This window comes from Mus caroli, unplaced genomic scaffold (assembly GCF_978045245.1).
Source record: "Mus caroli unplaced genomic scaffold, Mus_caroli_1 scaffold_11, whole genome shotgun sequence".
In the NCBI taxonomy this organism is placed as follows: Eukaryota; Metazoa; Chordata; class Mammalia; order Rodentia; family Muridae; genus Mus; species Mus caroli.
In genome coordinates this window covers 109,004,398-109,016,716 of record NW_028227266.1, presented here as the reverse complement: position 1 = coordinate 109,016,716, position 12,319 = coordinate 109,004,398, and the positions used below count along the sequence as shown (strand labels likewise).

The window sequence follows — 12,319 nt, the reverse complement described above, 5'->3', positions numbered from 1 at the left end:
TTTTAAAATGTAGCTATATAGCAGCATCCGTAATCCCAGCACTTGGGAAGCAGAGGCAGGTGGATCTCTGAGTTCAAGGCCAGCCTAGTCTATGAGTTCCAGGACAGCCCTGGCTATAAACAGAAACCCTTGAAAAAAAATGTGGCTATACAAACAAAATAATATAATTTGATCTGAGAAAGGAATTAAATGTAATAAACAATACATGAATGAACCTTCAAAACAAGGTGAAAGAAACCAGACACAAAAGAAAGACCTGGGGCTGGAGGGAACACGTTCAGCAGTTAAAGGTACCTGTTCTTGCAGACTGTCAGGTTTGGCTTCCAACACACACATGGTCGTTCACAACCATTCCTAATTCCAGTTCCAGGGGATCTGATAGCCTCTTCTGACCTCTGAGGGCACCACGCATACATATGGTACACATACAAACATGAAAGCAAAACATTCATACACATTAAACAAAAGTGAAATAATCTAAAAGGCATAATTACAATTCTCCTCAGATGAAAGAACTTATCACAAGCAAGCTCACAGAAAAAAAAGAGTACAACAGAGGTTGCCAGCAGTAGGCGGCACAGGAAATATGGACTGTTTAATGGGGACAGTTTCTGTGTACAATAATTAAGAAGTTCTGGAAATGGGTAATAATGACAGCTATACAACACTGTAAGTATATTTAATATCCCTGACTGCTCTATTTAATCATTAAAATTATACATTTTATGTTATGTATTATTTTCCACAAATTTTTTAAAAAATTAAAAATTAGAAAAGTCTAACAAGCCAAGTGGGGAAGAGGAGAGAGAGCCGTGCCGCACTGAGATGTGCCATCTTGGACACAGGCTGCTTCCTCCACTCATACCACCTCCTCTACCACCTCCCATTTGCTAAGAGAACAATAGAGAGACTATGAAGCCAGTGGGCACATCTGCAGGAAAACACGGACTGTTGTCGGGCAAACAAGTTCGCATAAAGGCACAGCCCCTAACTGGCCAGTGAGAACACTTGCCTGAAATTCACCCACAGACTAGCACTATCGTCTCATCTGTTCATTACGGAACTTTAGATAAACTAACACTGTGCCCAACAGCCAGAGCCTTGAAAAATTCCATAAATATTACCCACAAAGATCACTTTAGGTGGCTAAAGTCACCCAGATCTTGTTTCTTTAGCCAACTCAGGACAGTGGTAAGTTCCAGGGTCAGGAGCTCGTACGGCAGAATCCGGAAGACACGGTTTGAAGGCCTGATCCTCCGTGCACACACTGGATGACCCTGGAAACTGGTTCCATGGGAGAGAGAATGAAAACCACACATGCGGTACTTGTCGCAGCCAACAGAAGGATACAGACAGTCAAAGTGAGCAAAGTGCACATGAATTCTAGGCTCACAGAGAGGAGCATCTAGAGTGATCCTTAACTGTGGCAACCCTAACCACCCACATTAACAAATACAAACAGAAGGCAGGCATGGTCCCTTTCCCAACAGGACAGTTAAGCAGCTTACATATGGCCTCAGGCAAATCACAATTTTTATGGTTCTGTGTTCTAGCCACAAACTAAGAGTAAAGGTTTTGTGCCCACCTCAGGACAGTAATCTAAATGGGTGGTAGGGGGTAGGGTTCCCAAGCCAGTGACTTATAAAGCACATGGAAACATCTGGAGAGGTACTCCCCCCACCCCCACCCCCCCAGTAACAAGAGAGTATTCAACACCAACAGAGTTTCAAGTAAGGGAAAACCAGCTCTTGCATTTCAACCTGACCAAAGAATGAGTGCTGAGCAGGAGCCGGAGCACACACATCTGCTATCCCACATAGTCAGGAAACCGAGGCAGAAGGATGAAACTTTGTGGTCAGCCAGGGCAACGAAGCCCAACTCAAAATAAAAAGCCACAGGTGTTGCTCAGTGGTAGACCAATGCCCTAGGCACCTGTCCCCAAGTAACTTAATGATGAGTATAGGAATAATGTTTATACTTGTATTTACTGTTGGTCGTTAAAAAAAAAAACAAAAAAACAAAATATGTGCCAAGCAGAAACACTGCAAATATATAAAAAGCCTTTAGATCTGAAATACATTAACATATACTTCATAACATACAATCTTCACTTGAGCATCCCATCACACAAGCTACACCTAAAATGCATTCAGCACTGACTAGATACACTTGATCCTGACTCTAAGAAAAGCTTTAATGTTTAGCACACCTTGAGATGGCTGCACACTGCATAAGCAAACTCTACAAACGCACCCAAACGCATCATTCAAGACTGTTCCTATGCCGACTTCACAAGAATTACTGCAAGATCATCATGAACTTATTTATTCATCGCTTCCTTCACCATAAGAGATAAATAAGCTAAACTAAGGAAGACTACCGCCAGGACCCCACTCCCACCCCTCACCCGCCGCCACCTGTGGCTCACTGCCCTCTTCATCGCCTCCATCTGCACAACTTTCTGAGATGCAGTGTGGACCCCCGAGACTCGCTGCAGCTAGCGCTATCCCATTATAACCCTGATGCAACAAAACCACCTTGGAAGTAAACATGAGCAACATAAGCGAGCAAAGTTTAGGTTTAAGCAACACATAAAACCAGAAACCGAGCACGCCCAGCAGAGAATCTACATGTTGCCTGGCTATCGGATCTTCGGAAAGAGGCAGGACTGAGTCACAGGGTCTAGCCCTCACCCTGGAAACCCCAGACAACCCCAAAGCAGGTTCCAGCGGCGAGCCTGCCTGCCTGAGCTCACTCAGCCTGAACCCATCGCGACCCAGGCAGCTCGGCCCGGGCGGGGGCGCGGTCGGGAAGGGGGACGCGCGACCGTCCGGCCCCCCGCTCCAGACTGCGGTCTCCGGAGCCGCGCCTCGGGCTGCTGGACAGCGCCCACGCCCGCGCGCCCCTGCCCGGGCTCGCCCGCATCCCGGAACTCCCGGGCACGAGCGGCGCGAGGCCGGCGCCGGGGCCCAGCCGCACCGTGCAGACGCGCGCTGAGGTACCTGTGGCAGCGAGGCAGCTCCCGGGCGGCGGCGACCGAGCGGCGGAGAACGGCCTGCGCGCTCCTGGCCCGCGGTCCGGTGTTTGGAGCCCGCCCTCTCCCTCCCGGCCGCCCGGCGCCCGCGCAGCTCCCCGCCCCTTCACCTCTCAACTCCTACCTTTCCCCTCCCGCTCCGCCGCCCTCCACACGTGCTCCCGGCGGCGTGCGCATGCGTAGTCTGGCACTGCCAGCGGCTCGGGTTCGCCCCCTGGTGGTCCCCTGCCACACAACTGCGAGAGGAAGTACTGGAGTTGCCTGTGGCCTGGAAAAAGGTGGCTAGTAACACTTGGGAGTTTTGACAGCATCACCGTCCGCGGGAAGTGATCAGAACATGCGCAAGAGCTCGTGTTCCATGCTTTATAGTGCCAAAGGATTAGAAGCGGGGCTGGGTGTATGGCTCAGTGGTAGAGCGCTTGCCTGAGACTCTAGGGGCCCTGGGTTTGATCCCCAGCAGCATCAAAAAGAAAACTAACAAACAAACCAGGGGATTAGAAGCAACTGAGCTAAATAGCAAGTGTATGCAGTTGATGAACTAGGTATAGGAGCCTCCAACACCAAGGATGTTAAATGAGCACTTATAATGAAAGCTAGTTCAAAACCAAGCTGGTGTTATGATTCCATTTTTGTTAAAAATACAATGCATAGGGTAAAGTGGAAAATATATACTCAGTGTTTATTCCCACGTGGAGGAACTATGGGTGTCTGAGTCTCTTCCACCTTCTGACCTGCCACCAGTCGACTTGCACATGTAACGGATTATGCTGAGTGACTGCCCTGGTAAATGCTGAGTTAAGCATATGGTATGTGCTCTCTCATTTGGCCTTGGGGAAAGTGAGGTTCCAAACACTTAGCAACAGCCCCAACCCTGGTTGCTATGCTTCCATTTGTCCTCAAGCCTGCCTGTGGAGACGTTCCTGGTTCCCTAAGGTGGGCTTCAACTCCCCCTAAAACTGGAGTTACGGTTGTGAGCCCCTGTGAAGTTGCTGGAAAGATCTCTGGTCCTCTGCTAGAGCAACGAGTGTCTTTAACTATGGAGCTATCTCTGTGGCCCCCACCTCAGCCCCAGGTTGATTTGGGTTCATGTTTTATCATAGCACAGAGAAGCAGACTGAAACACCAGAACTGGTGGCCAACGCTTGTGAGCCCAGCACTCAGGAGTCTGAGGCAGAACCGATGTGAGCTCGTGGTGAGTTCCAGGGGTGTATTGTTCAAAGGCTACCTTATTTTAAAAATCGAAGAAAATAAAAGATTGTTTTTTCCTTTTCTTTTCTTTGTTTTTAAATTAGAAGCAACAGTAGAAAGCAGGGTAGGGAAGCCCATCCCCCCTCCGCTCCATCCTCAGGTCACTTCCTCCAAGCCTTATCCCTCAAGTACCAGGTCTGCCCTCTCAGGAGCCTGGGAGTGAGCATCTCCTTCTCCATCCCTGGTTTCTCCGGCTCTGACCGCCGTCTCTTTCCTTGTGAGAATGTAAAATCTTTCCAGTTTTATTTGCTGGGTGTCTGCTTTTGCTTTGGGTGCTCAACTTGAACCCAAGTCATCTGTTACACGAATACTCTGTGGCTGAGCCCCACTTAGCTTTTCAGGGCTGTTCATTTGCAGTTCTGGAAATCCAAGCCTAGGGTCTCAACTGTGAAGAATCATTTTTCGTTTGTTTGCTTGTTTATTTGTTTTTATCAAAGGTAGCCTTGCCCTCCAAGGACTAATATTCCATAAGTCTCCCCACCTTGTGAAACTTTTATGTAGATAATTAAAATCTTTTAATCCTCTCCACCTGGTAAAACTTTTATTTTCACAACACACACACACACACACAAGTTCTTGAATGTGATAGCCTAGAACAGAGAACTCTTCCCCCTTTTTCTTAATTTCCTTTACACGTATTCTTTTAAAACCTAGTTAACCTCAAAAGACTCTGAGGTTGGACTTCCGCCAATGGGGAAAAGACAGTCACCACCTGCATTAAAATAAAGACTAAAACACACTTTCGCCTGCCCTGGTACGCTCGCCAGCCCATCCTTTTTTGTGAAAGAACTTGCCTTGCTGAGTTATTTTCCCTCTATGTGTCTTTGTTCAGCACCATATTTTTTTTTCTTTTTTTTTTTTTTAAGATTTATTTATTATATCTAAGTACACTGTAGCTGTCTTCAGACACTCCAGAAGAGGGCGCCAGATCTCGTTGCGGATGGTTGTGAGCCACCATGTGGTTGCTGGGATTTGAACTCTGGACCTTCGGAAGAGCAGTCGGGTGCTCTTACCCACTGAGCCATCTCACCAGCCCTGTTCAGCACCATATTTTTGTTTCCACCACTCTGACTCCTAGAGAAGCGCTCTACATCCTGAGCCACCTCTCCGGCACAGTCTATCAGACTTTCCGACTAAGCCTGTTATGACCCTACAGGGTTGAGTGCTTTCTTTTACAACCAAGTTCCTGAAAAGACTAAGGCCCTAAACCCACCTCACAACAAAGTCACTCAGGGAAAAGTTAAGGCAAACCAGATTTCTGCTGAACCCTGGGCCGGCAGGACAGTCAGCTCTCCAGAGAGGAAATGGCTGTCACTCCCACACCCTGCCCTTTCCCCACCCAACCTTTTGAGGTATGTTGCCATGGCTAGCCTGGGGCTCACCTTTACACCAGGCAGTCCAGGACACGGAACCCAGCAGGAGCCATACAAAGTAGCTTTTCTGCACAGCTGCTGACTGCTGCCCTAGGCCTTGGGTCTGATATCTAGCACTGGGGGCAAAGTGGTTTTTCCTATGTCTGCCTGAGAAGTCAAGGTCAGGGACAGACCGGTCAGGCGATTAGAACACAGGCAGGCTGGGCAGCCACAGAGCCCAAAGCCTGAGGACAGACACAGGCAAGGCTTCTGCACTAAGATTGCCTAGGAATGAGGGGAGAGGAGGTTAGTGTGGGAGGAAGTGAACTCATGTCCCCACACACCGGCCACAGGGCTCCACACTTACTCAATCTATCTATCTATATCTATATCTATATATATATATAGTTATATATAATTATATTATATGTGATATAATTATATTGTATATAGTATAATTATATTTTAAGAGCACTTGCTGCTTCCACTAAGCCATCTCTCTAGATCCTTTTGTTATTTTTAAAGATCTCATTTTAGCCACATATAGAGTCATACAGTTTAATCCCAGAACTTCAAAGGCAGAGGCAGGCAGATCTCCAAGTTGGAGAGACCTGACCAACTCCATCTTGGCATCAGGCTCCATCTTAGAGAAGCTGACCTAAGGTTGAACTAGTTAACCATCAAGCCTGACCTATCACTGGTCTCCAGGTCACTCCCTAACAGCCACCAATCAGGAGGAAAGCAGAAGTTACAGTTGTGCCTTGACTAAGTCCATGGGCCAGTCAATGGGGTCTGCAAGAAAGAGAGTGGGGACTGAGGGGGCAAGAGACTGGAAGAATGGAGACAACACAGGCTATCTGATCAAGTCTCGTTTATTGGAAGGCAACTATGGGTATATAATCACAAGCTGGGGAGGGCAGCTGGAGACACTTAACCACAAGTCCAGGGTATATAGGGGAAAAACAAGATGTTATCAGAGTGTTCAGCTGTGGTGGGCTTCTTGCAAAAATATCTTAGGAAAACAAGTCTCTGGTCAGGGTGGAAAAGTACCACCTGTAAGCTCGAGATGGCTGCCGAGGTGAGAGCCACCTTCTGCTAAGAGTCGGCCCCCAAGCCGGGCGTGGTGGCGCACGCCTTTAATCCCAGCACTATTTATTTATTTATTTAACACGGGGGGGGGGAAGGCTTTATTTCACTTAGGTTTTATAGTCCATCGTGAAGGGAGGCCAAGACAGGGACTAAAACAGAGTATGAAGGAACAGATTATGCTCCAGACCCCAGAGCCCTGGCTGGCCTTGAACACAGAGATCTGCCTGCCTAGAACTGGGATTAAAAGTGACATCACACTCAGCCTTCCTTATCCATCCCAGGACTACCTGTTCAGAGGCAGCCTTACCCACAGTGGGCTAGGCCCTTCAAAATGAACTGTCAATCAAGAAAATTCCCCATGGGCCTGCCTACAGGACAGTCTGACAGGGGCATTTTCTCCACTGAGGTTCTCTCTTCTCGGATGACTCTAGTTTGTGTCAAGTTGACAAAAACCAGCCAGAACAGAATCCAAACACTTGTGCACAAGGCCCCGCTTTGCTGTCAGGCTAGTGTGGCCAAGACACTGCATCCTGTGTAACTGAGATACGTTCCCCTGTACTCCTGAGGGCTGTGTTGTGGTGACCAAGCATTCGGCCAACTGAACAACACCCCACTTTTTTCAAGCCTTATTATTTTGAGACAGTCTCACCTAAGTTGCTAGGTAGACCTAGAATGGGACTCTCCTGTCTCAACCTCCACAGTAGCTGAGATTACAGGCTGGATCTAAAAGGTTCAACTGGGATTTTGCATTTAAGGTGGCTCCCCTGGGTGATGCCACACTGCAGGCCTTGGGCCTTTTACAAGAGCTTGTAAAAAGCACGGTCCTGGGGCCATTCAGCTCCAGCTACTTGGATTGCTTGTCCTGCAGGACTCCATAAAGAAGATACCCACTGCCTCAGCACCCAGAAGTTGGAAAGGAAACATGGAGAGAAGAGCCCACTTGGGCTCAGCCCAGCCGATCATTTTAAAGGGCAACAAGTTCCAATGATAGCTCCCCCCAACCAGATGTGTGCCAAGTTATACACCCCCTCGCTTGTTTGCTTGCTTCTATACATGCTTGCTTGAAACTAGGCTCGGGGCTTCACCCTCCTGTCCTGCTGCATCAGTGACGATGGAGTGGCCCAAGCTCGAGCTTGAATAAAGACCTGAATGAGACTGCATCGGAATTGGCTCCTTGGTGGTCTTTTGGGGCTCATGAAACAGGCACAACAGGAGGCCAGCCTAGTCTACATAGAGAGCTTCAGGCTAGCCTCTGTCAAAAAGCCAAGAAAAAAAAAGTATTACAATTTCAAAAAATAATTTTTGAACTCACTTTGTAGACCAGACTGGCCTGGAACTCAGAAATCCGCCTGCCTCTGCCTCCCAAGTGCTGGGATTAAAGGCGTACGCCACCACTGCCCAGCTTTAAAATTTAAAAAAAGATTTATTTATTTTATGTATGAGTGCTCTATCTTCATGTATACCTGCATGCTGGAAGAGGGCATCAGATCACATTATAAATGGTTGTGAGCCACCATGTGATCGCTGGGAATTAAAATCAAGACCTCTGGGGTGAGATGGCTCAGTGGGTAAGAGCACCCGACTGCTCTTCCGAAGGTCCAGAGTTCAAATCCTAGCAACCACATGGTGGCTCACAACCATCCGTAACAAGATCTGGCGCCCTCTTCTGGAGTGTCTGAAGACAGCTACAGTGTACTTACATATAATAAATAAATAAATCTTTAAAAAAAAAAAATCAGGACCTCTGGAAGAGCAGTCAGTGCTCTTAACTACTGAGCCATCTCTCCAGCCCAAAATTAAGTTATTTTACGTTATGCATATAGATGCTCTACCTCCATGTACACTTTGTGCATGCATGATGTGTCAGCAGTCAGAAGAGGGCGCTGGATCCCTTGCTCCTGGGATGTTGTGATGGTTATGAGTACCATGTGGAAGCTAGGAAACGAACCTGGGTCCTCTGGAAGAGCAGTATTTCTATTTGTTTATTTTTGCAGCTCTGTTGATTCAACCTAGGCCCTCACAAATGCTAGGCAGCACTCTACCAAGGAGCTATATCCCTAGATAGCTATAGAATATGAATGGCCTTGAATTTACAGTGATTCTCCTGCCTCTTCTGACTGGGTGCTGGAATTTATAGGCTGGACATTATTGTATTGTATCCTTGGTATGTGACAGATGGTGAAAGCCTGCTAGAAAATGCAGACACTGGATGAACACCAATGCGGCATTGGGAGTTTGAATATTTTTAAGTGACTGTAACAGTAATTACAGTGACTGCCACTTACTGGAATCAAGGCGTTTTATTGTGTCCATGTTCTGGTTTAATTTCTTTCAAAAGCCTCAGAGGGCAGTGTCCATCATGTCCTGGGTCTTGGCTTGTCATTTGAGATTTCCTGAGGTTAAATAAATTCCCTCAGCCACAGAGCTGTAGCTTATATCAGAACTGGAATTGAAACCAAGCAGCTTGTCCTGGGGCAGCCATTTTGCTTAATCATATTGCCAATTTCGATCACATTTTTCTTTTTGAAAGCCAGGGTCTCATGATATATCCCTTGTAGAACTCACTATGTAAACCAGGCTGGTCTTGAACTCACAGATCTGTCTGCCCTTGCCTTCTGGGTGCTGGAATCTTGTGCATCCTACGTCCAGCTCATGTTCTCTTTAGGGCAGTGGTTCTCAACCTTCCTACTGCTGTGACCCTTTGATCCACTTCCTCGTGTTGCGGTGACCTCCAACCATGAAATCATTTCCTTGCTACTTTATAACTGTAATTTTGTTACTGTTATGAATCATAATGTAAATATCTGATATGCAACCACCCTAGGTTAAGAACCACTGCTTTGGGGGTAGGTACCTGCATTTGTTAGATAGACTTATTCTCTAACTTTGAAGATTGTTCTGAGATTAATTGAGATCAAATATAACACTAGACACAGGATAGAAATGTAACTACTGGGATTGTTAAACTTTTGATGACTTCCTGTTACATTTAGTAACCGTTGGCTTTTTGTTTGTTTTTTGGTTTCTCTATGTAGCCCCGGCCATCCTGGAACTTGCTCTGGAGTCCAGGCTGGCCTTGAATTCAGAGACCTTAATGCTGGGATTAAAGGCATGTACCAGCATAGCCCAACTTCCTTTTAGTTTTTAAAAACTTGGATGTGTTTCTCCTGGGGACCAAGCTGAAGTCAGGTTGAACTTTGGCTGAACTGTTATATGCACCAACTATAATCAGATTATCTGGAACTTATTGGAAATGCATAAGTGATAAGATGGATCACCACGCATCATGATGCATACCTACATTTCCAGCATGCAAGAGGCAGAGGCAAGATAGATGCCAGTTCAAGGCTAACCAGGGTTCAGTCAGTCTCAACCAACCAACCAAACAACCAAGCGATCATTCAGCAACTAACTAACCAACCACCAACCAACCAACCAACCAACCAAACGAACAGATAAGCAAACAAGACAAATTCAAGTTTTTAAAAAAACAGCTAATAATCTTCTGTATGTCTCTATAGATCCAGTTTCAGACAAATGCAGCCAGGGGCTGGGAGATGCCATAGCAGGGAAGAGCTTGTATTGCTCTTTAGAGAACTTGAATTTAATCTACAGCACTAACACCTGGCTGTTTCATAACTAACTCCAGCTCCAGGGGATTGGATAGACATTCTCTTCATATCTCAGCAGGCACATGCATTCATAGCCTTCTATAGACACACATGCGTGCAGATAATTAAACACTTAAGAAAAATCTTTAAAAAAAAATTATAAGCCGGGCGTGGTGGCACACGCCTTTAGTCCCAGAACTTGGGAGACAGAGGCAGAGGCAGGTGGATTTCTGAGTTCGAGGCCAGCCTGGTCTACAAAGTGAGTTCCAGGACAGCCATGGCTATACAGAGAAACCCTGTCTCGAAAAACCAAAAATTAATTAATTAATTAAAATACTGGGCCACTGAAATGGCTCAGCAGGTAAAGATATGTGCTTTTAAGCCTGAAGACCTGAGTTAGATCTCTGAGATGCAGAGAAAAGAGAATCAACTCTGACAGGCTGTCACCTGACCTCCACATATATGCTATGGCACATACAAACACACACACACACACACACACACACACACACACTCAAATAAGCAGAAATAAATTAAATGTAATAAAACTTTGTAATAAAAATGAACCCATTAAATAGGAGCTTTTTAAATGAGGAAAGTAAGGCCTAGAGAGGTTAAATGAATCCCCATTTCCGATTCCCAGCCCCCAAATATGACTAATCCATTATCTGTCTGTCTCTATAGATCATCCATTGTCTCTATAGATCTTCTCTTTCTGGGCATTTCAAACAGATGGAATCAGGGGCTAGAGGATGCCTCACCAGTTAGGAGCTCAAGTTGCTCTCACAGACCTGAGTTTTGTTCTGAGCATCCATCTCAGGCTGCTCACAACTGACTGTAACCTCTGCCCCAGAGGATGATTAAAGGGCCCTCTTCTGGCTTTAGCAGACACCTGCACATGACACCCATGCATACAGATAACTAGAAGATAAAATAAAATCTTTTGAGTTTTTATTAATTTGAGATTACAATATATGTTTTGGTTTTCTGACCCAGGGCTTCACTGTGTAGCTCTGGCTGGCCTGAAGCTCACTAGGTAGACCATGTTGGCCTAAAACTAATAGATCTGCCTACCTCTGCCTCCCAAAGGCTTGCACCACCATGCCCAGCTTAAACTATTTTAAAGTAATAAAATAAGCTACAGAGGTAGCTCAGTGGTTAAGAGCACTTGCTTGCTCTTGCACAGAACTCAGGTTTGGTCCATCCATTGCTTATAACCATCTGCACCTCCAGCTACAGGGGATTCAATGCCCACTTCTGCCTCTGCCAGCACTAGGCACTCACATTACATCACATAGCTGAGATGCACATGACTTTAATTCCAGCAATTGGGAGGCAGAGGCAGGTGGATCTCTGTGAGTTTGAGACCTGCCTGGTCTAAATAGAGTCCCAGACAAGCAGCAGTGACATAATGAGACTCTGACAATAAATAAACAAATGAATGGATGGGATCAGAGCTGAGTGACATGAACCTGTTAGCCTGGCAGTCAAGAAGCTGGACACAGAGTTGAGAGTTTGAGACCAACATGGGCTACCTAGTGAACTCGAAGCCAGCCATGACTCCATGGAAAGAACCTGTCTCAAGACCAGAAGGAGGGCTGGTGAGATGGCTCAGCGGGTAAGAAGCACTGCCTGCTCTTCCAAAGGTTCTGTGTTCAAATCCCAGCAACCACATGGTGGCTCACAACCACATGTATTAAGATTTGACGCCTTCTTCTGGTGCGTCTGAAGACAGCTACAGTGTACTTATGTATAATAATATATAAATCTTTGGGCTGGATCGAGCAGAGGTCCTAAATTCAATTCCTAACAACCAGATGAAGGCTCACAACTATCTGTACAGCTACAGTGTATACTCATATATGTGGCCTCCCTTCCCCCAGCCTGGAACCTGCCTGCTCAAGGGTGGAGCTACCGGCTCATTCGTCCTGCCACGCCCACTGCTGGAACCTGCCTTTGCTGCCTGGAGGCACACACATGTTCGT

General features: G+C 46.4%; 1 protein-coding gene across 4 annotated transcripts in view; it reads right to left on the bottom strand.

Annotated features, from left to right (window-relative positions):
* The window catches only part of Scap (SREBF chaperone), a 48,806-nt gene extending 45,669 nt beyond the window's left edge, over nucleotides 1-3,137 (bottom strand). The window contains exons 1-3 of one of the 4 annotated variants that reach the window (XM_029481422.2): nucleotides 3,003-3,137; nucleotides 1,129-1,284; nucleotides 295-395 (exon numbers count right to left, since the gene is read on the bottom strand). The gene's annotated coding sequence lies outside the window, so the exon portion shown is untranslated. Of the gene's footprint in view, nucleotides 1-294; nucleotides 396-1,128; nucleotides 1,285-2,693; nucleotides 2,715-3,002 lie in introns of those variants that run through there. The other 3 variants (XM_085828064.1, XM_021171333.2, XM_085828065.1) reach the window with 3 other exon arrangements.
* Nucleotides 3,138-12,319: the final 9,182 nt, after the last annotated feature.